The sequence below is a fragment of the Salmo salar genome, unplaced genomic scaffold (assembly GCF_905237065.1).
Source record: "Salmo salar unplaced genomic scaffold, Ssal_v3.1, whole genome shotgun sequence".
NCBI classification, from domain to species: Eukaryota; Metazoa; Chordata; class Actinopteri; order Salmoniformes; family Salmonidae; genus Salmo; species Salmo salar.
The window spans coordinates 78,113-84,112 of record NW_025547140.1 but is presented as its reverse complement, the minus strand read 5'-3'; positions in this window follow the sequence as shown (position 1 = coordinate 84,112).

Here is a 6,000-nt window from a genome sequence, read left to right as displayed (position 1 = left end):
GCCAACACAAGGAAATACACAACATAGAAAACATAGACAGAGCATAGAACTAAAATACATAGAACATAACCAAAAACCCCGGAATACTCTAAACAAACACCCCTCTACATAAACACACATCCCAACAAACCCCGAACCACATAAAACAAACACCCCCCTGCCACGTCCTGACCAAACTACAATAACAAATAACCCCTTTACTGGTCAGGACGTGACAAAATATTAGATCTCCACCCTCCCACTTCGTGTCTGTCATCCCCCAGTTCTGCTAAGCCTTCCTCTCATTGAACTGGGCCTCATTCTAAATGGTCACTTTGTATTCATAGTCCATACTGGGCTTGACTATGGTTCTACATACAGTACCTGTATTGATAGTCCATACTGGGCTTTACTATGGTTCTACATACAGTATCTGTATTGATAGTCCATACTGGGCTTTACTATGGTTCTACATACAGTATCTGTACCTGGAGGGTTTCTGCTCACATATTCCTTTATCTCCACAACTTTATCTGATTCTCTCTCTCTCCCACTTCCCTTCATGGATTTAAAAGGAAATGACTGGTATATGTAAACTCCCTCTACCCCATGCCAACACCAATCCAATGATTTTACACTTGTGAGGAGTAGAGAAGGAAAGCTACACTTCAGGAGGAAGGAGATATTATTGGGACGCCCCCATGGAGAGATGATAGAGGGATGTGAAAGAGGAGAGAGGATATGGTTGTACTCCCCCATGGAGAGATGATAGAGGGATGTGAAAGAGGAGAGAGGTAATGGTTGTACTCCCCCATGGAGAGATGATAGAGGGATGTGAAAGAGGAGAGAGGTAATGGTTGTACTCCCCCATGGAGGGATGATAGAGGGATGTGAAAGAGGAGAGAGGTAATGGTTGTACTCCCCCATGGAGAGATGACAGAGGGATGTGAAAGAGGAGAGAGGTAATGGTTGTACTCCCCCATGGAGAGATGATAGAGGGATGTGAAAGAGGAGAGAGGTAATGGTTGTACTCCCCCATGGAGAGATGATAGAGGGATGTGAAAGAGGAGAGAGGTAATGGTTGTACTCCCCCATGGAGAGATGATAGAGGGATGTGAAAGAGGAGAGAGGTAATGGTTGGACTCCCCCATGGAGAGATGATAGAGGGATGTGAAAGAGGAGAGAGATAATGGTTGTACTCCCCCATGGAGAGATGATAGAGGGATGTGAAAGAGGAGAGAGGTAATGGTTGTACTCCCCCATGGAGAGATGATAGAGGGATGTGAAAGAGGAGAGAGGTAATGGTTGTACTCCCCCATGGAGAGATGATAGAGGGATGTGAAAGAGGAGAGAGGTAATGGTTGTACTCCCCCATGGAGAGATGATAGAGGGATGTGAAAGAGGAGAGAGGTAATGGTTGGACTTGAATACTTTGAGCATTTCCTTTAGTCTTCCAGGTGGGCGGGGTTTGTTTGTACTTTTAGGACTTTTCTATTGGTTCCATTACAACAAACTAAATCAACCTCTGCTCATTAAGTATTCAACATTATTTAAAATAATATTTGACCACATCTGTTTCCACATGCAATAAGCCTGTAACGTCTTGTACGATCTCAGGTAAAGGTGTTTCAAATGGAAGGGCAAGTCTCACCACTGAGAGGAAAACATCACTGGTCCACCTCTGCATCAGGTCAGCTATGTTGATCAGTACTGTCCCAGGGATCCTGGGAGCAGAGATGAACTCCCCTGACCTGGTACCATCTATGGAGTTGTCATTTTAATATCAGTTTAACCCCATTACTGCTATAACACACATCAACCATGTTAATAGAATGAAATGGATCCAGGTTCCATTTATTCTACAATAGATTTCATCACAGGTCACTTGGTAAGTTTGTTAATATCATCATCATCATCAAATGTATTTATAAAGCCCTTTTTACATCAGCCGATGTCACCAAGTGCTGTACAGAAACAGTCTATGTTATGGAAAGAGCAGGTGTCCTTAATGTTTTGTACACTCAGTATATGTACTGCCTGTGGAACACTTCTCCAAAGTGGTCTGAAATCAAGATGACTGCAGGTCAATCTCCTGGCCCTGATGAACTAGACCCCTGCTTCCTACATCTAGCTGCTGACATCATTGCTCCCCCCTATATTTTTAACCTCACGCTTGACGTTAAGGAAATCCCCAAGTTGAAACCTGTTTGGGAAAGGCATTCCGCTAGTGGCACACCTGGCCAACATCCGATGAAATTGCAGCGCGCCAAATTCAAAAACAGAAATACTCATAATAAAAATTCATAAAACATACAAGTGTTATACATCAGCTTCAAGATTAACTTCTTGTTAATCCAGCCGCTGTGTCAGATTTCAAAAAAGGCTTTACGGCAAAAGCATACCATGCGATTATCTGAGGACAGCGCCCAGCACACAAAAAACATACATACATTTTCCAGCCAAGTAGAAGTAGTCACAAAAGTCAGAAATAGCGATAAAATTAATCACTTACCTTTGACGATCTTCATATGTTTGCACTCACAAGTCTCCCAGTTACACAATAAATGTTTGTTTTGTTCAATAAAGTCCCTCTTTATTGTTCAGTAATCCATTGGCTCAAAGGCGGTCACAACAGGCAGACGAAAAATCCAAGTAGTACCAATAAAGTTTGTCGAAACCTGTCAAATGATGTTTATAATTAATCCTCAGGTTGTCTTTTGTCCAAATAATCTATAATATTTCAACCGGACAATAGCGTCCACTGTCCACTCATTCAATGTGGTCATTCTTCCTCATTCTTCAGAATACAAGCCTGAAACAATTTCTAAAGACTGTTGACATCTAGTGGAAGCCATAGCAAGTGTAGTCTGAGTCCTAAGCCATTGGATACTGTGTAGACATTCATTTGAAAACTACAAACATAAAAAATCCCACTTCCTGGATGGATTTTTCTCAGGTTTTCGCCTGCCATATCAGTTAAATGCTCATTGCTATTTTAACAACAGATCCTAAAATAGATCATGATAGGTTTCTCACAGCCTTTTACAGGGCTCTAAAATCCAGAGAGGTTCAGCTACACAAACGTATGGTTGCTTTACTAAAGCGTCAATACAGTCAAGATCTATCCTTCTGGCATAGAACAATGCCCCGCTTGTTAAAAACAAGCGCTAAAAAACTATCTAACATGGATCCTTCCAGAATACCACAAGAACACATATCCTTAATTAATCAAATGAATGAGACAGGGGCAACATCTCCGCCAATAATTCAGACGCTTGAAAATCTGTTATCACAGATACCTGCAGAACTCATATCCTTAATTAACCAAATGAATGAGACAGGGGCAACATCTCCATCAATAATTCAGACAGATGAAAACCTGTTATTGCAGATACCTGCAGAACTCATATCCTTAATTAACCAAATGAATGAGACAGGGGCAACATCTCCATCAATAATTCAGACAGATGAAAACCTGTTATTGCAGATACCTGCAGAACTCATATCCTTAATTAACCAAATGAATGAGAGCACAACATCTTCAACACCCTCCCACACCCACACACCTCCTTTAACTCCCATGTCCGAGGAGTCTGAGCAACCAAACAATGTTTTTGAGGAATTGGAAAATTGTGTAATAAATCAGAGTGGCGATGGTATTGATAGAAGTGTTCGTGTTGTGTACTGAAATAAATACAGCAATACAGAGATTCAGCAGTTTTTTAATTTCACAGGGATGAATCAGAACCTTGATTCAGCAGTTTTTTATGTTGTGATATTGGATACTCTGAGAGAACTTTTAGAAAGGACTACAGATTTTGCCGAACCTCGTGATGTCTGACAACTTGAAATGTGTGGAGATAGTATGCAAAACACCGTATCTCTTGTTTTACCCAATGGCCAAGCAGATCTTGAACAATTTATAGCCCTGCTCAACCCCTAGGTGGAGGGGGTCAGAGAAGGAAACTTGATAGTCTCATGCAATCAGAAATCATAGACAATAAAATGGCATATCTTATAAATTTTCACAATCCTGGTAATCAGTTATGCTTTGCAATAGGCCTATCACATTTACTCAACCCTGGATGTACTGATCTAGAGGCTTTACAAAAAGCTCGGGAGCTCCAAAATGCAGTCGGTCTAGGTATACAGGAGGCTGTGGCTTTCTCTGACATAGTCAAATTTGAAAACTTTCTGAACATCAAGATTGTGGTTTTGTACCACAGTAGAGCTAATTCAGCTCTCTTGAAATTCCAGAACAGCCCACAACCTCATCCTCAGATTCTGTACTTTTATGTGCAAAACAACCATTATTATGCTATTACCAACATCACAGTGTTTTTAGGAGCGCCATGTGTGTGTCCATCATGTCATACAGGCTACACCCGAAAGGGGGGGGCACTCTTGTCATTATAACTGTTTAGTATGTCAGGATGAAACATGTCCGATGCAACCCTTAAACCTGACACCCTGTGCGGATTGTCAACGCACATGTCGTTCGGCCTACTTCTACGAAACTGCTAAAAATGTCCAAAATGCCATTGCAATTACAACCTTAAAATAGACAGCCCTAAATCTCACATGTGTGGGATCATACATTGCCCAATCTGTAAAGGGCCTTTGAGCAGAGACGCTGAAGTGGTTCAAGAAGTGCCACACGAGTGTTATATTCAGCCCTTGGCTGAAGATGAACATTCAGAGAAATATGTGTTTTATGATTTTGAGACTAATCAGCAATCAGGGGTTTATTTGCCTGTTTTTGTATCTACCATGACTTTCAAGGGTGAAAAGTGTTCGGCACAGGGACCCAATTGTGCACTACTCTTTCTAAAACACTTTAGAAAACCCCAGTACAGAAACTTCACGTTTATAGCTCACAATTCTAGAGCCTATGATTCCTATCTTCTTTTGAACCCCTTGATACAACAAGGCGTTGCACCCAGTGTCATAGCTCAAGGTAGTAAAATCTTGTGTTTTGTAAACCCCGCCTTCAACCAGAGATACATTGACAGTTTAAGTTTCTTACCCATGAGATTGGATCAAATGCCTGAGGCCTTGGGCTTTGAAAACTCTGTGAAAGGTTGGTTTCCTCATTTCTTCACTTCTGAGGAGAATCTACATCATATTGGATCTTATCCCAGCCCCGAAATGTGATCAGATGTCTCCCAAAGAGCGAGAGGGATTCATGACATAGTATGAGACAGTACATCATAGCACTTTTGATTTCCATAAAGAGATGGAGTCATACTGTGACAATAATGTGGTTATACTTCGTGACGGATGCCTCAGATTCAGAGAAGAGGTAAACAAAGATGACGGTATTGACCCCTGGAGTTGTAAAACTATTGCATCGGCATGCATGAAAACCTATTGTACACACTTTTTACCTCCAGCATCTATAGCTATTCCATCGCCTGAAAACTACCGACGACAATTCAATTCATATTCTAGCGGGTCCATTCAATGGTTGGAGTACTTGGCCCAGGATAAAACATTTTTATTCAACATGCTTTGAATAGTGGTGAGAAGGCTGTTGAGCCGTATCACGTAGATGGATACACACAGATTGACGGTGTTGAGGCAGTGTTTGAGTACAACGGTTGTTTCTTCCATGGTTGTAAATCATGCTTTGTGCCCCAGGCCATGTGTGTCCTAACCCAAAAGACTTTTGGGGAAATGTACCAGGAGTTCCAAGACAAATTGGAATCTTTACAGGCTACTTATGGGTTGAAAGTGAATGTGATGTGGGAGCATGGGTGGACCAAACTCAAACAGTCTGATCCTCATGTTCGAGCTTTCCTTTCCAGCTTTGACACACCAGAACCCTTTGAACCCTGACAGGCGTTGTATGGAGGTCGTACCAATGCTTTGACGTTACGGTATGTAGTGCAACCTGACGAGACAATAGGATATGTAGATTTTACATCCCTTTATCCTCATGTAATAAGTTCCTCTTGCTGTCCTATGGGTCATCCTGAAATTATTTACCGTGACTTTGACTTACCACAAAACTATTTTGGT